At 45.0% G+C, this 22,189-nt stretch overlaps 1 protein-coding gene across 13 annotated transcripts in view; it reads right to left on the reverse strand.

Moving 5' to 3' along the window:
• The window catches only part of SEMA5B (semaphorin 5B), a 252,209-nt gene that overhangs the window by 134,300 nt on the left and 95,720 nt on the right, over nt 1–22,189 (reverse strand). For 4 of the 13 annotated variants that reach the window (XM_040704229.1, XM_046943776.1, XM_040704225.2 and 1 more), the window contains one exon: nt 6,544–6,674. The exons of the other annotated variants lie outside the window; for them this stretch is intronic. The gene's annotated coding sequence lies outside the window, so the exon portion shown is untranslated. The remainder of the gene's footprint in view (nt 1–6,543; nt 6,675–22,189) is intronic. 13 annotated transcript variants of the gene reach the window in all.

The following is a 22,189-nucleotide window of genomic DNA, read 5'->3' on the forward strand; positions in this document are numbered from 1 at the left end:
ATTTACAGAGGGTAACTCAGATCAGGCCCCCTTTGACTAAAGCTCCACGTCTAAAAGAAAAATACCTTCAATCAATCTTCAAGGCTTTAAAACAAAGCACACTTTAAAAATGGCTGTACCAGGAATCCATATCCTGCTTTCCTCTGACTGTAACTATCATTTTGACTTAATAAAACGTGACAGTAAAGTTTAAGGATAAAAGAAAATGCTTCATCTTTCATTTTAAAGAAAAGAGATGCCTTTAAAAAAGGCTAAAAAAAGGAACCTCCTGAAAAAGCATTAATTCTTCCGTTCAGGATCTTTTGTCATTGGCGCAGTTATGATTTTATTAGAATGGAGACCAGAGAGAAGAGAGCAGTGGAAAGAGGTGAATGCTAAAGTATTCCAAAAAAAAAAAAAAAAAAAAACACTGGAAGAATAAAGGAAACAAATAAAAACATTACAAAGCACGACAGCTCGGCAGTGTGGCTGTGATGGGCTGCCACTGCCTTAGAAAAGGGCAGCAAGGCCTTGGTCCTTCATCCCTGTGCCACTCTGTGTCCTCTCCCTCCCATCCTCACTCCATACTTCCCTGCATAACCCCAGGGCTATGTTTTACACCAGCCCAGAGCCCAGCAGCAAGGTGGGAGCAGGGTGTGCAGGCTCTCCTAAGGCAAAGCAGAAGCTGAAGCCCTGTGCTCACCACTGGGTGCTCCCCAGCTCCTTCCATACCCACCCCAGTATCACGGAGGGTTTTATGTCAGGAACAAAACAATCAAGATCTCACAACACAGGTCACTTCACTGTAACCTTTCTGTTACCCAGATCTGTCTAAATTATCCAGTTTACTCTTGCAGGGGAGAAATCAGTTTAACCTAATATGCTGCTACATTTACAGCATGATCACCAGCTGCAGGGTCTTGTAACCCAAACAGACCTTCACCTTCACAGGAGGTCCTCAAGAACAGGAACCTCTTAGAGAAAGCCCCCATTAGGTAGAGCTGATCCAACAATAAAAGCCTGTGTGACAGAGCAAAATACACTGTGCTGCTGGGATGTGGCCAAAGCTGGTGGACATGAATAAATACCTGCTCTGCTGACACTCAGCCCTGTGAGCGGCGTGAACCTGACCACACATTGAGTCTGTCCCCAACTGCTTCCAGAGGCCCTCCCCAAAGGGCTTTACATCTTTCTTTGACTAGCTACACATAATAAAAAGACACGAGGGGTTTTGTGAGGGTTTGTTTGGGAAACGAATTTAGCACTTGTGAGAAGGTGCCTGGGAGTCTGAAGTCCTCTGTTTATCCAAAGGTTGGATTTGGCAACGAATGCTTGCACACATTTATTTCCCTGGTGGTATACTTCCATGTTATCCAAAAGACTTCAACAGTGGGGCTGGAAGACCTTCCCTGCACTGTGCACCGTGGGACTGCACAAGCAGAGGTATTTTAGTGGTTTTGGGACCTCTGTTCTTGCTCAACATGTGACGTAGAGTCCTCTGTATGGCTGCTGTAAATCCAAGGTGCCAGACATGCTGCTGACATGCAGATCAGTGATGTAAGTGCAGTACATCCAGGATCACACCTACTGCAAATAGCCCACTGCCTGCAAGGGCTGTCTGGCTGGAGATTAGGTACTCAAGCCACAGACTCATGCCTTAAGCTGTGGAAACACAGCAGCTTTTCTTCAAGTTGCCTCTTGCACTTGTACATTTGTAAAGCAGTAGAGCCACAGCTCCTACCACCATGCTACCACTCTACCACCATGACCAGCCAGTGTCACTCCAACAACCTCTGATGCTGCATAGTCTGGAGCTGCTGATCTTCTTGGGAAAACACTAAGAAGATGATATTTTAGAAAAAATATCAGATTTCTCCTTTGACCCGAAGTGATCTCAGAATTTGAGCCTCCAGCAGACAAAATGCCAGCCATGTAGACATCACACCAACCAACCAATGTCCATCCTGACAGTCAGCCACAAGACATTTCCCCTAAAGCTTTGTTTTTACAGTTTCAAGACCCCAGTGCCGGCTCTAAGACCAACGCCTTGCCACTTAACACAGACATACAGCTTAATTCTAACTCCAGGAGGAGAAGCATAAAGTACTGCTGTACTGCGGGGTCCAAGTTTCAGCCTGCTTGGGGAGAACAATGCATTTTGCTGCAGCACCTTCTTGGCACTGCACAACACTGGCTATCATATGGAAACCTTTGGCCAGAAGGCAATCAAGTGGTCAATGTATGCCCTAAATCCAAACCTCTGTTCAAATTCTGTGGTACCAGGAACACGGCACCATGTTACCTGCTAACCTGTGCCCTCTAGCACAGGAATTACTATGTGGTGTCATGGCAAGATCCTTTTAGTGCTTTTCTCAAAAAGATATTTAGGATGAGAATATTTACCAAGAGAATGTGAAACATGGCAGTGACTCCTCCGGCTCCCTTCTTTTAATGAACTGGAGTCCTAATTTTCACTGCCTACAGATTTACATTGCCTAAACAGCCTACAGCATGGTCCCAAACCTGTAGGATGTCCCTTCCCCTAAATTCCCAAGGTGATGCAGGATTTCATACAAATCCTATGGTCTATGACCCAGAAAAGCAGCTCCATGCTGGAAAGGAAGGGACAAATATGAGGCAACCCCCACACTCAGGTTTTTGGCAAATCCAAACGTCCAGCCAAAACCTCAGCCCTTGAAGCAGCCTGCTGATGGCATACCTTGGCCTCAGGACAGAGCCCTGCTTCCTCGGAAATGCTTTATAAAAGCCAAGCAAGACAGAAACCTCACTGTCATCTTCCAGGAGGCAGGGTCTGAGCACGCGCTTGGTGGCTGATATAGTTTTAATGCACTCCGAGGCCAGGCTTTCCAGAGATGAATTATTTGTAATGAATTCCAATCACACGAAGCTCCAGCCCCCACACCTTCGCATTGCATATATAACCAAATTAGTTTAGAAGATGTAAGTTATTCAGAGACTTAGCTGTTCAGTCTGGCCTTGGAGGATTTGCTCTCATTATGGCTTTTATGCAAATTCTGTCCTCCAAATCTCTTCTGAATCAATTATTACTAGATTAATTTAAACATGTCCACCTGGGGTGCCTGTATATCATGTGCCTCATGTTAAAAAGTAAAAAGGATGGTAATGAATTCAGGAGGTGACGGAAACAGATTCCTGCTTTGTGGAAATGTGACCTTTTTGCATAATGTCATAAAAGATAGAAGTTCCCATAAGAAACATGGCAGATAGGGTCGTTGGTTGGATCAGCTTGGCTTTCAATCACTCTTTGGAAATTAGCATGATACAATAAAAAATTAATAAGAAATTAAAAAAAAAATCACTTTAATGCTCCAGACTATTAAAGTCTTCGATGGACTACTAATTGAAATGTAATGCTTAATTTTAAGCAATGCCATTTTATTAATGGTAAAAACTTGAATTAATGTCATTAACCAATGTTAATATTACAAATCCCCTGAGGGATAACAAAGCAATTATGTTATTCACAGCACTGAAAGGGGAAAAAGAAATGTAGCCTGTACACGACTTCACTAAGGCAGAAGACACCACTTCCATCTGCATCTCCTCTGCTGAGGAAGGGGGTTTGTTTGTTGTTTTTTTTTTCCAAGCAAAGAGGAGGGAGTGGAAGGGAAGAATTTGCACTAAGTTAATTACTGCTGATTTTCAGGCACTTAATAGCTAGGAAATTATCCTGTTACTCAAACACCATACTGTGGGGATTCTGGAAAAATAATTTGGGAATGAGAAATTGATTACGTACCCTCCCTTCTTGGAGTCACTTCTGTGTGCTTTAGGATGCTTGCACACGCACCAGCCTCCTTCCCTGGGTGTAAAGGCTTGAAGTAAATAGACAGCCTGGTAGTAAGTGGCTTTATGAAGCTGTGCTGGTTTGCATCTGCCAGGGATCAGACCCAGTCTGATCACCAGAAGAGTCACCTTTTATGATCCCAAATGTCCCCCAAACCTACACAAGAGGAACTGCTTTTGTTTCATATAGTTGAGCAAGTTCAGCATCTTGTCAGATCCACTGCTAATCAGTGGGATAGGTGGGGCAGCATTAATTAAAGAACCCAAACCAATACCCTCACCAACTGGCAGAGATTGCATCGTGGAGGGAATGAGAACCTCAGATGGTGCAGGAGTAACACATCTCTTATCCCAGATTAATCATGTCTGCGATAAACCCTCGCTTAACTCTGCTTTTATTGTCTGGCTGATAATGCAGGGACAATGGGAAGACTCAGCAAGCCAAGGACTGCTGACCTCACTGTTATTCCTCAGAACCCCAAAGATTTTTACTTTTTGTTTACACTCTGAGAGTACTCCAATGCACCCAACACACCACTATCACAAACCACAGAGAACACAAGTGCCTCTTCCAGACTGTTCTTTTCAAGGCAGCTGGTCAAATGTGTCTCAAATTCACAGGTAGCATTAATACATGGGAAGAGATACAAAAATCAGTTTCCTGTTTCACATAATGTGCCAATGCTCTGCTCTAAACCAGTTTTCAGACTGCTCAGGAGATTCTGCCAACGCTGTCCAGCCAAGCACTTCTTAAAAATTAAATCCACCACCCCCTTAGGCGAAAAAAGAAAAGCATTGATGCTAATTACTAACAGGCTTCTTATTTGTGTTGTGTAAGGTGTAAAACCTCAGTGCTAACCCAAAAAGAACCACAGAAAAAGGCCCATGGCTTTCCACGGAGTGAGACTGTACCCCTGAAGTTGGCTGGGTACAATGACAGGAACTCACACTGGTGGCTGGAACACCAGGGCGACCTTCTATCTTTGTGGCCCAAGCAGAAAGCACAAGTGCTTCTTTATGTTTCCGTTCAGGATATAGATACAGCTGTAAAACACAGTGAGATTTGGGAATTTTACTTAAGATGATACATTACTGAGCAACTGTATTATAAATGGGAGACTGAGCAAGACGAAGAATTACTGCGAGGTTTCCACTGTGCCTACCAATGAGATCCAGTACATGGCAGCCCTCAGCCTGTGGAGCCAGTTCTGCATCTCCTCCTGGAAATCTGCAGACCTGCAGACCTTTCTGTCTTCCAGTAATGGTCTCTCTCTTACCTTTTATCTCCCTCATTTCCTCCAAGAGCAGCATTAAACCTCCCGTGAAATATCTCCAAAGTCCACTCTGACACTCTTCTATTTTCTCTCCCAGCCCCCCACTCCCTCTTTGAAAACAGAGGGAGGGGGACTCACTGAAGACACCAAGGTCAAGGCAGAGTGAGACAAAGTCAAATTCCTGCCATCGTTTAACACCGCACACCATCAGGCCATTACGGTGACGTGAGACGTTATGGATTGCAGCTTAATAGAAGGGTGGTGGGGAGAGGGGAAGAAGAAATGTTCCCTCTGCACTGAGACTTGCTGATTAAAGTGCACGAGTGGGCAGGGGACCGCGACAGCATTTGTGTTCATGAAGCCAAGACTTACTTCTCAATATGAATGGGCGCACCATTGTCGCCAGACGCAGTGTTTTGTTATTGCGTGATTAATTGAAAGTCACACGCAATGACATATTACAAGCAGGATGAAGCTGTCACTGGGAAGCAATTCTTCACCGTAATTTCTGCCAGTCTCCACACTCTGAAATTGCATACCCCGCTACAGACGACCCCTCAAGCACAAACGCATTACATATCTTTATATAAATAACAGTGACTAACAACGGCAGGCTGAGGTAATCTCTGCGGGATATGAAATAGAGAAAAAGGTAAGACGGAGAAGTTGCCTTCAAACATCAGTAAGCTTGTCCGTGCTAATCTCCATCAAATGAGCCATTTCTCTTTTCCTCTAAAATAAAACCCGTTCCTGCCGGAGACATACGAAGTATGATAAAAGGACACGTTGCAGCATAAATGACAACCCGAAGCCTTTCTTCTTCAAAAGGCCACTGGTTCTAAATCTTAAAAACGTATCTTGATCAAGACTAATTAAACTTCGACACAGTCGCTTTATCACTTACCTAGGTCAGTAAGTAAGTATCAGTATCTGGTCCAGCTCACTTTTCTAAAACCCCCAGATCAAAGACTCTTTTATATTTCCTTTGGCAGCAGCAGGAAGATATCAAATCATTAATTTTCTCCACGCATTTTATTTCAGTCAGAATCACCGCATTCAAAGTATAATGTGGGATAAAAAGAATTGACAGTGCTCGCAGAGAAGGACACAGCCCAGGTTATGCAGGTGCCCGGGAAATAGAATCATAGAATCATTAAGATTGGAAAAGACCACTAAGATCACCTAAGTCCATCCATCAACTCATCACCTATGCCCACTAAACCACGTCACTCAGTGCCACATCCATCTTCTTCTTGTGTACCCCTCCAGAGACAATGCCACATCTCCTACATTTTCTATATGTCAAATTCCCAGACGAATTGCCAGTAACGGTACAAAGTTGGACAACCTTTGGTCGGAGCCTAGCGCTCTGTTTCACACCCACTGGAGTTGTGCAGAGGCTCTATGCCATTCCACATCCCCAGGCACTCTCCAGGTAAGGATGAGGGGTGTGGAGCTTTACCTGCTCACTGGTGGCTCTTGCAGGCTCTGGTCCATCGGCTGGGGCAGAAGCAGCAGCACAGGGATAGGGAACACAAACCCAAGCTGTCCTGGGGCCCGGAGGCACACAGCGAGCTCTGCCCAGCTCAAGCCCTGCAACAGAATAAATCTGTGTCCACCAGCCTTTTTAACAGTCGCTTAATGACCGTTAACTTTTTTCAGCCAGCCATTGACTCTAATGGCATGTGCATTCACCCACCATAATACCTCTGCTGGCCTTCATTAATTTACCATGCACAATTTCACTCAAAGCATCTGTCAATAGAATACCCTAAACTGACTCAGTAACTCGGCAAGATAAAGCACTTTTTGTGTAAGACTCTTATGCAGATTCACAGCATTCTCCCCAAATAAGTTAGGCATAGGCATTGCTCAGTGTCCACACACAGTCCTGGACACAACAACGTGCCAGAGATGCCAGCGCCACCAGAGCATCCATGTGCACGTCAGCAGGGCCAGGAGCACAAGAGTAACAAGGGCAAAAAGCAACTTGTTTGAACTGTGAAGTTCCTAAAATACCTGGCAAATTTCAAGAACAGGGAGCCCATGTGAAAAGCTATAAAAACAGCAAGGGAAAATCCAGCAATATAGATTCACCAACTTAGACCCATTCATCAGGGAGAGGGGGGAATCCAGCAAAGCGAGTGGATTAGAAACCCAACTATTCCAGAGAACAAAGACTTGGAGCTGTCAGGAACTACAGTGCTACCCATTAGTGTGGCAATAAATTACCAAACTGTCAGCGTTTTCCCATTATAAATCTCTCAGGTCCCCTCCAACGTACGCTGATGCACGGCTCAGACCTTGCCCCCGTGGCGGCAGTGAAGCTGCAGACAAAAGCGGCATGGTCCCCCTTAGGGGGTGTAAGGGCCATAAATATAGCCAGTGGCCTTATAAACTTAACAGGATATTGGTTTTAGGGAATAAAAAAGGATTTTTTTTTAATTGCAATTTGTTTGGCTTTAAGGAAAGTTCCAGGCTAAGCTGATGGGAAAGCCATTGGGTGCGCAATGCCACCATCACCCAATCTGTCTCATGTAAAAATCACCTTCCATACACACACCTTTGTTGTGCCCTCAAATGTTACAAGTGGAGGTAAAATGAAGACTAAAATAATTAATCTGAAGCTTAATTTAATCTGTCTCAACTCAATGACTGAGACCCAGGTTGTGGGTTCCTGTCCATGGGCCACTTGCAAACTTTAGCTGCGGATCAGTGGGGTGAAGGCAGAGCTCTTCCACAAAGTCTCAATTAAAAGAAAGCTTTGTATTTTTAAGAATTGAAGGTTTTGTTGCTATTTCAGAATACAGACTGTAAAAGAAGCACTCGAGTGCAAAAAAATTTCTAATGAAAACTGGCTGCATACGTGAGGGAGATATGCTCACACGGGCATCCTTTTTTAAGTGGAAAACACCATAAGGATTTTGGCAACTGGATTTAGTAGAAGGATGTGAGCCATTATCAGCACAGAGGTAATGAAAACACCACTGCCTGGAGTTAGTATCATTAGAGACCATTAATATTGCCACTAATTACACACGCTTAACAATAGTTTTGCCTGCAACTCTAACATCACAAAATTGCCCATAAAAGTGTCTGCTGGGAAGTAACAGACTTTTGAAAAAGCCCCTAGATTTGTGCTCACGGATGATGTGGGAAAAAAGTGCTTGAACACATCTGAAGAAGAATGCCACAGCACACGGGTATAAGAAGCAAGAAATGCTTCTCAATACATGGGAGGAGGATGTGGGGCTGAGCTGTGTGCCCTGAGCAGAGACCGGTGCTGACCTGAACCCAAGCAGAGGACACTGCAGGGTCCCCATGAGCACAGCAAGGCAGCAGGGCAGGGCCAGCCCCCTCATTCAGCAGCGATGCCAAATAACCACTTCAATTTTTCTAACCTTTAAAGGCTCCTTCCTTGCAAGATCACAGTTTGCTCTTGGCTTGTGAATGAGAGGAAAAGAGAAGTAGGAAGAGGTTTCTCTTTTTGATTCTCGCTTTTTACATTAATTGTTTTAATGTCTACGTTGGGGGTTGTTTCTTTTTCGACTGAAATCTTGCAGTATATCTTCTCATAATGTAAACAGCACAGCACTCTGCCTCGGAGTTTATAACAGCAGAATTAAATTCCATCCATATGTCCGAAGTACAAGAGGTTCACAGTCAGAGCTGGCAAATGGTGCGATTAATCCTGACTGCGTTTCAGCAAAGACAAATCTACAAATAACGTACAGTTTCTCTCTTTGTGAATTACCACTTGAGAAAAGCCCTTGCCTCTATCATATACATCCAAACCAATTTTTGAAGATTGTTTACAATAAATCAAATTCGGGACAGCACTTGACTGATGAAATTTCAAACACCATCTCTTTATTCTTCGGGTGCTCCTTTTATAATGTCAAGTTAACAGAAAAAACGCAGCGGTTCCGCAGACGCCAGACACATTCAAAGGTTTCCATCTGGGCTTTAATTACTATCGCAGTTGCCTCACTAAATTGAATACGTTCCTCCCCCTCCTAAGGGCTTCGCCTTGTATCTGATTTAGCTTACTTTGCCTTGATGGATGAAATCTGGTATAATCATTTTCTATAATGCCCCAGAGGAGCATCTTCCCGTGTATAAACTTGCTGTCCCATAAGTCAGCTTTCTGCATTTCTCTCTTCAGATGTTGCTCTGAACTTTACTCAGAGAGATTCTTCTTTCCTCCAGGAAATTATTTTGGAAAAGTCCTAGGGCAGATTTTCTCCGAAGACCACATTTAGATTAGATTAAATCGCTGCTATTACCATAAAGTTAAAAAAGAGGCAAAGATGTTTAAACCACTTCTTCCAAACGCAGAAGACAAACAAAAACCCCTTTCTCCCCCTCCACACAGCATCACCTGTTCCTGACCCCACTGACCAGTTCATTATTGCTTTCAGATGTTAATTAGTGAGCCCAGACAGCCTGATCTTTGCCACTACTCCTGACCTATTCGTCTTGGCCTCTCGGTTATTATCAGTGTCTTTCTATAGGTGTTCTCAGAGAGCAGTAACAAGCACACCATCTGTTTTAGCTCTCCTAATTTGAGCCGTTAAATAAAAACACGTAACATCATCTACAAAAATACCTTTGTTAGGGCTCTGTAGTGAGCTCTGAATCCTTTATAATTAACTGCAGACCTACTTGTTGGTTTCCAATAAGGTCACTCTTTCAGTAATCAGAGGTGGTCCCAGGAGGTAGTACATAAATAGCCTATATTGAAGCCGAAATTAGGCTAACTCAGAACTTCCTGTACTCTTCGCTGCAAATAAAGCAAATATTTATAGGCTCTCGCAATCTTTGAGGCTCCTGCCTAAGGATTAGAATCAGAGAGCTCTTCTTGCTCATAGTAAATCAGAACACAACCAAATGACCCAAAGCTTGGATTCTGCTGTGTATTATCTTCATTTGAAACTCCCCATGGCATTCTTTAGATATCCTTTAAAAAAATGAAAATAAAAAGAGAACCAAAAGATAAATCAAAAGGGAGGTGAAAACAGACTTCGAAGGAAAACATCTCCCCGTTAAAGCCTATTGTCTCAGACTCATGGAACATCTGGCTTCCATTCTGGACTCTGCCACTGACTTTTTACATGGCCTCAGGCAAGTCCTTTCGATTTAAGTCTTCAGCTTTTCTTTCATTTCAAACATATAGGAGTTATCCTTCCTTCCTTTGATTTCCGTCCTGACCATCCAGGGATAAACATAATTTTAAAGATGACAAGTAACATCATCTTCTCACTGGACGCCATCACATAAGCAGACACTTATCTGAAGCATGGAGGCTTTGGACTGTAAACAGTTCAGGGTAAAGACCATCTACTAGCATTTGTCAAGTCTTCTGTTTAATAGACTATTTAGAGAAGGCTAATGGTATGCTGTAGGAGTTTCTGGAAGCAGCTGGCCGAGTTTCTGCTGGAATCATCACTTTAAACACTGTTGGGATGTCATTGTTTTATTCAGAGGTGTCAGAATGCCTTGAGCTCTGGCCAGCCATCTTTTCTCATTAGTAATTTTCACACAAGCCTAAATAAATGTGTTTGTACTGTGCATAGCGTAACGCAGCTCCTATGTGCCACATTAACACAGCTAATAAATAGAAAACCCTATTCATGCCATTCTTACACCGGACACCCGTCGAGGAAGCAGGGAGCAGCAGTGGCAGGGGCAGCTGGTGTTAGCCAACAGGCTCCAGCTGTAAGCACCAGCATTAAGAGTAACTTTATCACTTCTTTGCAACGGCTCACTCGGCATTCCTTTGCCCCTTTACCATCTCACAGAGAGGTCTGGTGAAAAGCACGGTGCCCATTTGCCCTTGGCTAGCTGAGGAGCCAGCAAACCCTTTTGTTGCATTTTGGCCTGGAACCCGGGAGCCGATCTGAATGATCAATGCTGCTCGGCCTCTGCACAGCCTGCAGCGCAGGAAGAGCCATAACAATGGGCAATGGAGAACACTGCTTCCCAAAGAGCTGCCACCAACATGCGAGATGCCTTTCAAATGCACAAGGCCCATACTAAAAGCGCTGTCAAAGAGCTTTCAGACACCACTGGAACACAAAATTGATGTACGGGGAAGGTCTCTGTGAATACATCAGTGCAGCTCCATGCCACTTGCTGTGACGGTGCCCAGCTCCTGGCAGCTCTCTGACACCGTCCATGCATCTTACAGGCGGTGATAAAATGATCGTGTTTCACAAGGAAACGTTTTAAGAATAGCGACTTGGTTTTGGCGTTGAACATATTTAATTATCATAGCATGTCTACGCGTTATCCCCCAGAATCTGGCATTTCAGACTAATCTGATTATTTATTTATTGCAGGTAGCACGGTGTATGGTGCTCCTGACCCCCAGAACAAGTACACTTCAATGAGCTCCTGCAATCACAGCTTCCCACTGAACTCCCCCCAGGCTGTGGGCTGGGAGAGCAAAGGTTCCCGTGGCCCTCAGACAGGAAACAAGCCCCCTCCTTCTAACACCAGGTCCTACCAATACAAATTGTTCCGTATCGGCTTTCTGAGATTCAGAGCCTTTGACAGCCGCAATTTCATGGGCAGCCTGCAGTTACTCCCCCCCTGCAGCCCCGTCTCTTTCCTTCCGCTGCCTTTCTCTTCACCCCTCTGTCCCGCAGATGAGAAGCCCAGCTCCCAGGCTGAGCCAGCTACGTTCTTCCAGAACAGTGAAGCTAACGTTACTCCAGCAAAGTTCAAGAAAGTTACAAGAAATATTCTTGGCCGAGGTCCCTGGCCTGCGAAGTAACTTGACAGAGGAGACAGCTGAAGCCTTCCCAACTGTCGGCCTTGCAATATCCAAGAGAAGAAATCATTTACCTGTGCTCAGAAATAATAGTAACGTTTTGCTGTTGTGATTTCAGAAATCGAGCAATGGAGATCTATGGGAGCTCAAGGGAAAGGAGTCGTTAGGGATGCTGAGAAGGCACTGGGTGCCAGCTCCCAATTAGGGTACCAGTTGCCCTAGAAACATCATAAACCAGAGTGGCAGATAACTGGAGTAGACGAGATCCGTCCTCCCCCCCCTCCAAAAAAAAACAGTTTGGCAACATCCAACCAATGCTTTGAAAGCATAAAGATGACTAATTGTCTATGTTTTCTTCTTCACACCAGACAAAAGGCTCCCCTGGCAATGAGGGACAGCTCTTCGAGCTGTGTTTTGCTGTTTGCTCATCTGTTTGAATTCAGAGTGGAGGATTTAAAGCTGAATTCAAATGAAAACTAAGTAAATAACGAGCTTGTCATCGTTCCCCCTTTCTTCCAAAGAGAAGAGTTTGAATAACCTGAAAAAAAACTGGTGACCTTTTAGGGTAAAATGTCCTTCCAGCCTTAAACCTTAACCATCACCATAAAGCTGCCTCACAACTTGGCACAAGTCACATTTTCTGACCAGGTGCAATCCAGATCAAAGCACTTTTCTAGGGTCTGACCTATGAGGCACTGAAGTACAAGTCTTGTCTTTGACCGGTTCTAATAGTGGTACCAGCACAGGTTAGGGTAGCTGCTTGAGTGGTGGGCAGAGATAACAGGAATCAAGGTTTGGTTGGCAGCACCAGAAGACATTGGCCTTTGCCAGGCTAATTAATTCCCCTCTGATCAACAGTAAATACAACATGCCAAAAAAAAAAAAAAAAAAGAGAGAGAGATAAGCCTTAAAAATAAACTTAAAAAACCCCAGCAAACATTAGCTATAATGTTTTTAGACTCACACTCCCTTATTTGGCCTCTTTGTGTACGTTTCTCGTCCCCCCTCCCTCGCTCTAACTGGCCAGCTGCCCAATAGAGGAGAAAAGAAGAGAAAAGGAACAAAAATTAATTATAAGCAATAAAAGTCATTTCAAACTCAGCTCTAAGGACTGGTGCCAGAGCAGGAGGGGAAACTCGGGAACTCTGAATTTGCTGTGCTCTTCTTCATGGGTCCCCAGTGATGCGGGTGTCTGCAACCAGCACACAGCAACCAGCACAGCTGTTTGCATTCTCTCTGTGCACAGGGAAGCAATTTTTCCCTTTCATACATAATTCACAACTTGCTGCAGCCATTCTGCAAATTTAGTACATCTCCTTTAACACAACGATGAGATTGAGATGCAGATTCTTTCCCTTGTTTTTATTTTTTCCTTGAATGCTGAGAACACTGGGTATGGATTTTCTTTGTATTCAAACTTCTCAATTTGAAGCAGGTTTAGACTATGCATAATGCAGACAGGCAACAAGTAAGGATTTCCTGCTCCGATCTGTGACTTCTCGAGTCAAGCTTGCAGAAATAGCCCTCTCTGGTTGGGCACAGTCAAATCTCCTGCAGTTTAGGAAGTGATAAACCCACCTCCAGCACTAACAACCATTACCACCAATAACTCTGTGCTTCCGAAAATCCACTAGTCTGCAGCCACCAACATTCATTCTCACTTGACATTAAGATGACAGATTTGCCAACAGACTAGGGAGGTGAAATAACATCACAGGACCACCTGCTCCCGTGGAGTTTAGCTTCAGTAATGTAATACAATATCACGAGCTGAAGTCATTCGATGCACTTGATGCAGGAGGGAAATGCAGATTTTCTTGCTTTCTCTGCAAGTTTTGGGTCAGGCGCCAGAGTAAGCTGTACCCTTCTGCTCCCATTTCCCCAGGCTGAGCAGAGCAAAGGGTCAGATTCATCCCTGGTGTCAGCCTTGGCTTGACACGAAGCCAAAAAATAAGAGAAACTGTAATTTTATTGTCGTTCCTAAAAGATAGCTGAGCACGAGCAGCATGGATTTCTTTTCACAATTCAGGTTTCACAGACACTTTGCACTTCTTCTCCAGATAAAGTGGAATATCTTTGTTCTCCTTTGAGAGATGCACTGTGTTATCATCCAGGGCTCCTAACACACTGCACAGGAGCAGCTATGGAAAATACCCATCTCAAAGCTCAGTGCGACTGTTTGCTCACTACAACACTGTTGCTGTATCTACCTTGTCAGGGCTGCTTGACACAAATTGGACTTCATTTCAATACTGCCTTGATGCCATATCCTGAACATGAAACACCAGTTTCCAAACAATATTGCATGAGCCAGATCTGCCCCCTTGTAATTCAGCCCAAGAGTCACAAGATGCGGTGTGCATATGGAGGATGTTACATCGATGGAGGAACTGCAGCATGGTTCTGCTCTTTGCATCCTGGTGTGACTGCATGCGGTGTGAAAGATTAAGTTCAAAAGGAAAATTAATCACACTGTTGGTATTAGCTCAGCCGAAGTAACCCACCTGCAACATTCACACGTCCTGGTGGAGATTATCACCTCTGTTACATGGATAGATAGTGACAGGACAAAGGGAAATGGTTTTAAACTGAAAGAGGGGATATTTAGATTAGGTGCTGGGGGAAATTGTTCTTTGAGAAGGTGGTGAGGCACTGGCTGCAGATGCCCCATCTCTGAGGCATTCAAGGCCAAGTTAGATGGGGCCAACCTGATTTGGTGCCTGATTTAGTGGTTGGCAACCCTGCCCTTGGCAAGCAGTTGGAACAAGATGATCTCTGAGGTCCCTTCCAAACACAGCCATGACTCTATTCGTTCTATGATTCATAAGAGGCACCATGTGTGTCTCTTTTTCCCACTGATGTTAAATCCTTGTAGGAATGGTTTCCATGCTACAGATTACCTGTATACTTATGCAGAAAGTGTGGGACCCTACCAAAGAAGCACGTATGGCTGAGTACTGTATCATCAGTGAGTTCAGGGCTCAGATGAAAGCCCTGCTTGTGGTACATAGGCTTACAAGTTAAATACAAGGGTCTTGACAGTGCAGCCAGCCTCAGGTTTAAATTACAAGGCAGAAAATTCCTGCATAACTTCAGTAGAGTTGTATTCGCTGAGAAAATACTTACACTGAGCTCGGGTCAAACCAGGAGCCTCCTGCATGGGCTGATACAGCACACAGTGAGGCAACGAGCAGGGGGCTCTCTGCAGAAGTGGGTACACATAGAGCTGTTTCCTAGGTCTGCAGTGAAACAGGCACCGATCACTTACAGCCATCAATACACTTCATGCTGTCCCCAGATCAGGATGCTGCCAGCTACAGCGGCTCGTGCTGCTCTTCCTCCTCCGCTGAAGAGGCTGCTAAATGAACAGACCCAATTTGATCTCACACATCCAACCAGCATATAAAAAAAGCCCAAGAGCAGCTGCTGCCTACCTACTACTCTCTAATTCCAGCCCAAACAATCTGCTTCCCAGTGGTGGGAAAGCATCCTGCAGAAGGACCCAGCAATCAGAGGAGTCAGCGGAGACGTGACGCCGTGCCTCCAGCTCCGGCACACAGCTAATTACAAAGGACAATTATTATAATTAATGCCAGTGGATGTGGCCAAGCCTCCCCGCAACTACTGTGGGGAATTTCCACCCCTACTCCAACCAAAAACCATCTGTCAGACAGGAAAGCACAAAATAAAACCCCTGTTTGCCAAATACTCTGGGTAAAACGTGCTATTGCCACTAACCAGGCAGTCACAGGGAGGTCACACAGGTTTCTTATAGAAACCACCACACCGTGAAGCGAAAATCCTCAACTTCACACCCTCCTCTTCACCAGCTAAATAATGCACGGACTTAGCACCACGAGACTACTAGCAGGGTTTGCAGAGATGGGCACGTTACACGTTCCCCTTTGTCCCAAGCTGGTTTGTTTTGTTTAATAGGGTTGGCAGCGGAGACAGCTAGAAAAAAATGGACTGGACATGCTGCTACTGCACAGCTCTATCGAGGCAGCGGGTTTTGAAAGAGCCACTTGCTATTGGACATTTGCACATTTCAACTTTCTTGTCCTTATACCTTAGGGACCGCCTGACAGGCAGTAGGAATAAGGACAATTATTAAAGCAGACGTCATGTTCCTGACTGATCCATGCTCTGACTGCTAAGAAGGAAATTTTGCTACGAGGGAAAGTTGCTGGCTGTGTCAAACTACCTTCTGTGCAACTAGGAGATAAAGCCCACGTAATTGTCTGCCATGGTGCCCTGATTTCTTCACATTTCCTCTCCTCTTGCTTCAGCACTGCTGGTGAGCTCTCATCAAAAAATAACCATGCATGGACCTCTGTACTCACTTGCTCTAGGCATCAGATTCCTGGCTCATAAGTGCAGAGACCTTCAGTTACTAAGTACTGGCATCCAGCCTGGGGCAAGGACTTGGGTGGAGGTGCTTAGGGATATCTGTGCTGTCACAGACTCAGCCACTTCATCCTCCACTAGAGAAAAAAGCCAACGGCCACAACAAAATGGCAGCAACCCAGATAGAGTGCTATTGAATATGTTAAGCACTGAATGGTACTGGGGCTCTTTTCTTCCCAAAATTGAGTTTTTATTGGAATACAAAGATAGTATTGTATGAGCAGCCAATACCACCTTTTCCTGAGCAGCCCAACCCCGTCTTGCAGTCTCAGCCACTCAGAGAAGGAGCTTCTCACATTTCAGGGCTGATCTATTGTGGGATCCCTGCTCTGGGTCCCTGCTGCTGAAAAATGAGACACCTTCAAAACGAATCCAATGCCCAGATCTGTGCCAGTCACTTCCATCACACCATTACAACACACCAGAGGACGTTAATTGAGGCTAACACAGCTGGAGCACCTGGTTCAGCTTTCTAGCTCTGCCAGAGGAAGCTTACACAACGCAAGCAAATAGATGACATATAGGTACCATTAAGCACTGCAGTGTGCAAAAGCATCAGAGGGTGTATGCCTATTCATCCCTGTTTCTGAAATAATTATTAAAATAGACACCTGCTGCCTGCAGAGGCCTCGTCGGTCCGAGTTAGGGTGTCTCAGTAGGAGATTTCTGTACAGATGTAATGAATTATGTACACATATTGATCTGAGCTGAATGAAGATTTGTTCTTCTTGTAAGTTCTTGTTGATGTACTGCCATGCAACGTGTGACATAAGTTAATTAAAGGCTGCTTAGTAGTCTTCACACATAGGTTAATGGTGAATACATCTGTAAGACTGATGCCGTTACACATGGCAGTTGCTTTGTGCTGGAACATACACATGTAGGTTTGTGACGTGCTCCATAATGTTGAAATATTATTATTTAGTTTGAACACTTTCACACTTGTGACAACTGTGTATTTTTCAGCCCATTTAAGCTGCTTTCATTATTTCCCATCAATATTTAATTCTTTGTTTGATAATGATTAGCCCCAAACGTGAATAAAAAGCTCCAGAGCAATAAGGAAAGCAATTCATAACTTTCAAAAGTAATCTATGGCTTCCAGCTAAATAAACCAAGCTCTCCCAGATATAATGTGGACTAGACATTGTATCAGTGAAACATGCCTATTCTAAGGGTTGAGTAAAGGCCTCCAAAAAAGGCCCCTACATTTGAAATCTCTCCCGCACTGACTGGTCAGAGAAAATAAGCTCCTCAGCTTTTAAAAACACCACATGAAGGAAAAGGCTTCTCGCCATACTGCTGGTTCAAATGTTGCTGCGTTGTTTTTAATGTCTCAAATGACTTGAATTGTGATTTAGATTTCTGGAACAACAATGAGAAAACAATCTTCATTATCAGTGGTAGGAATACCCCAGACTACCTGAGCCTGCTGAGAGGAGAAAAATAAAGATGCCCAAGCCAAGGGAAGTAGTTTAGTGTAATAACTAAGCATGAGTTGCACCAATTGTTTTTAAACCCGCCTTCTTGTCAGATAACATACTCATAAATCCATCAGCACCAGGTCACCGCTGTGTCCCTCTAGGGCACAAATGTAATTGAAACCTCACAGCCACTTAGAGCTGTATTTTTTTTTTTTTCCCCCTGTTTAAAAGGCTGTGATGTTAGACACAACTGCAGGAACAGACCAGATCAGGCTGGCATCTATCCCACGCTGTCTAACTGGAAACTCCTTTTAAGTTTACGTGCCAATGTTTTGCTTCTACTTTGCACTGACATGCAGTACACACACCGGCATTGCTCAGTCTGAGGGTTGGGGGAGATGAGCTTTTGGAAGAACATAATAAGACGACCACTTAGCAGTGCTTAACATCTATTGCTTAACTGCATCGTGTCTCATCAATCAGTTCTCATTCTGCTTCCCATTGGTGTTTTTCTTTATCACCCTATCTTCCTTCCATTATTTCTGTTCAATGGACTAAAGACAGTAGATGAAATGTCAAAACGGCTTAGGATTTTCAACTGCAGGAAGAGTGCATACACTGAAATCAGACTCTTAACATTGCTTAAGAGAGGATATCGGGTTAAATCAGAGGTCCAAGAGCAATTCAACAACAAGGAATTGTGGAGCAAAGAAAGATCTACTGCTCTCTTCCAAGAGTGGTGAAAAACTGCAGCTCCACTGATGCAGATCCCCCAGAGCTGCTGGAAAACCAGAGCACAGAAGCTCAACACAGAGCAACAAACATTAACAGGGTTTTCTACTGGAGAGCACTTTGAGTCCACATACAGGAGCTGCACAGAAGCTTTGAAGCACAACAGTAAAAGATTCAGCCTGCAGGTGAGGTTGCCTGGGCAGTGACAGCCCCGTGCCCACAGCACAGCTGTGAAATTGGCCACTGCGCCACTGGCAGAGGTACTCAGTGATTTGTTATCCTGCTCCATGTCACTCTGCTGATAGTGCTGGATGAAAACAGATCCCGGAGAAGGCTCTGGGGAGACCTCACCGTGGCTCTCCATTATTTAAAAGAAGCTTATAATCAGGAGGGAGAGCAACTTTTCACGTTGTCTGACAGTGATAGGACAAGGGGGAACAGATTTAAACTAAAAGAAAGGAGATTTAGGTTAGATGTTAGGAGGAAGTTCTTTACTCAGAGGGAGGTGAGGTGCTGGAGGATTCTGCCTGAAGAGCTATGGGTGCCCAATCTCTGGAGGTGCTCAAGGCCAGGTGGGATGGGGCCTTGGGCAACCTGAGCTGGTTGAGGGCAACCAGCCCACAGCAGGGGTTGGAGCTGGGTGGGCTGTAAGGTCCCTTCCACCCTAAGCCATCCTGCAATTCTATGATGACTCTGTGCATGCACATAACCACTGCAGCTCACGCAGGCTGCCTTCAGCAAATGCCCTCCCCAAAACACCAGCTGTGGAGGCTGCGTCTCTTCCTCCCGCACTACAAGCCCAGTCAGGAGCACCCTGCCTCCTGCCAGACAGCGAGTAACACCCTAACTGAGTGCAAAAGCTCCTTTTAATACAGTTTTGCACAGCAGAATGAAATCTTGCTTCGTCTCCGGGAGCAGCCTGCCAGAACGGGCACAGAGCGGTCTCCCTTGTAGGTGATGGCAGCGCTCGCATGACGCTCTCCAGGTAGATATTTCAGACTGATGCTGACAACCTACATGCTGAAGTCTTATAGCCAGGACATCTGTATGAATTCTGTGTTACTTCTCTGTTCAGTAGGTGGTGGGTCATGAAACTACAGGAAGTCAAGTGGCCCCCATCTCCCACACTGTTATTAGATCAAACTGAGCGATCGCTCTGCTGGCTCAAGTATGCAGGGATAAAGAGCAAAGTCCCAGCCACACACATACGTAAAAGCAGCACAGCTGAAAGCAGAATTGGGTTAGTTCAGTAGCAAGGAAAAAAGCACACCTATTCTTCATTCAGGTTCTACAGTAACTCAGAGGCTCACAAATCTTCACTGCTTCATGATAGACCATAAAAGCTCAATAACAAAGCTATTTTAATTCTGAGCAAATTAAGACATGCATTATTGTAATATTTGCCCACGGAATTGCACAAATCATTTCCCTGATTTATCCAATTAAAGGAAAAGAGTAGACTGTATGGATTGTATGTGCTAAATGTAATGAAAACGGAGAACTTCCACTGTTACACTTCCATTCACAGTGACCTCCTCTGACACCATGCTTAGCCAAGCCAAAGCAGTGATGTGTGCTTCCACCTCTGTCAGCTCACTTCTCACATCGGCCACAAGCAGTATGCCACTGCCCCAGCTTCCTTGTCCCACTGCAGGGCAGCAGCCCACTCCAGTGGGCGTCAGAAGAGCTCCTTCATGCCACATTGCAGTCTCTTTAACTTCCTTAAAGCATCCAACATTAAAACCATTAAATAATAGGAGTGGATACCAGACACAGCCACACTCACTTTTTCATCTGCATGGTATTTGCCTTACTCACAAACAACCACCCCACCCAGCATTGCACAACCCAAGTAGCTCTGGGGAATAGGCTCCGTCCTGCTCAGCCCTGCGTACGATGAGCACAGTTATCAGCCAGCTTCCAAACCTGCCCCTGTATTGCTACTGAATGCATCTGAAAAGCAGGAGGAAAACACATTTTCCCCTCTACATAAAAGGAAGAGTTTGCTCTGGTCAGAGACGGACAAAAAAAAATGTTTTAACTTAGAAACTGGCTGGCTTGAGAGTGCGAGCATTAATCAAGGATAAACGAGAAATATCAAGGTATGCATTGTGCTGTTGGTCTGGATCACGCTTTGATGTCTAATACTGCCAAAAGTATTCACTAAAATAGGAAATGCCTCAAGGCTGTGGATCTCTCAGCACCAGAAGAAGGAGCCGAGGTGAGAAGAATAAAAGCCTATGATGGGAAAAAAAAAAACAACAACCACGCATGCAGAAAATGCAGCAGTTTGAAGAAGTGCTACATTTACTCTGGGGAATGAGGGAGAGTGAAGCCAAGCACATTCGGGGTCTGTGATGAAAGAGTTTCAGTGATTTCCCCCTCCTTCTCCACTCATCCAGTCCTGACAGACAGGGACAGAATGAATAAAAATCAAATCCACAGAAGGAAAAGGAGACACAATTCGTCATTAGCTTTCACGTCCTTGGGGAAGGGGTGCAGCGGAGTGGCCATCCCTGCCCATGTGCTGGGTAGGAGGGATTGCTACCCACCAAATGGGAAACCAAGGGACCAGACAACCAGGCAGGAACTGGAAGCTTAAAGATCAACCAGCTGCTTTATTGGGAATCAATTCCGCTCCCTTAGGAGAGACAAAACAGAAAGACTTAAGATCCAGAAAAGAGCCCTGCTCCTGAATTCTGTACAAGAGGGCAGCATTAAAGGACACCCTCAGGCAGTGACTCAGAATAAAAATGGCCCAAATCAGGCTGAGATAGAATAAAAGCAGGTAGCACATTTTCATGCTGCCACTGAAATGAACAGTCTTAATTCCTGTGATCAGTTCATCTGCCTCTCAGACACGGTGTTTCTTTGCTTTCATCCTCTGATCTGAATCAGATCATTTTACTGCCTTCTTTGCAAGACTGCAATTCTGCCCTTCCTTCTGTTTCTCTCACACCTTGTCTTTTGGGCTTTGCCACTGACCTTTTCTAGGCCAGCTCCTCCACTACGCCCTGCTCCATTTTCTCTTGTTTCCCTCCAACAACAGCCATCTATAAACAGTGTTCCTTTAGATTTGGCTGTAAAATAACACAGCGAGGAAAGCCACTACTTGATGTGACACGGTGGGGCACTGGCACAGGCTGCCCAGAGAAGTTGTGAGTGCTGGCTGGGAGGGAGGCAATGTGCTCAAGGCCAGGCTGGATGGGGCCCTGGGCAGCCTGATCTGGTGGGTGGCAACCAGCCCATGGTGAGGGATTGGAGCTCAGTGGTCTTTAAAGGTCCTTCCAACCTAAGCCATTCGATGATTCTAAGATTAGGCACGTTCACAGAAACCACAGCTTTCCTCTTCTTTCCTCCTTTCCTGACTGCTTCCAGCCTCATCCTTCCTGCTGCAGCTCCACCACGTCACCTTGGGCCATGTATCTCTCCTAAGCTGGAAAGCCCTGGGTCTTTCTACTCAATCACCGAAAGTTAGAAACACATCTGGTGACAAGTCTTATCTGTCCTCTTACAGCCAAATATTTTCTCCCCCAGAACTCAGCCTGACACACTCTGAAGGCTGAAACAACACTACCACCCCTGCCACATTTGGCCAATGTGGGCAGCCTCAGTGCACGCAATGCCCTACAAACGGCCAGCCCAGCTCAGGGGGCAGCAGCATTGCAGGTACTGGAGTGCCTTGAAAGCTTCACAGTACAGATGATAAAGGCCTCGTGCTCACATCTGTAAAGCATTATTTTGACTCTGGTCGTATCAGACCTGGGCTT

The sequence above is a fragment of the Gallus gallus genome, chromosome 7 (genome assembly GCF_016699485.2).
Source record: "Gallus gallus isolate bGalGal1 chromosome 7, bGalGal1.mat.broiler.GRCg7b, whole genome shotgun sequence".
Taxonomy (NCBI): Eukaryota; Metazoa; Chordata; class Aves; order Galliformes; family Phasianidae; genus Gallus; species Gallus gallus.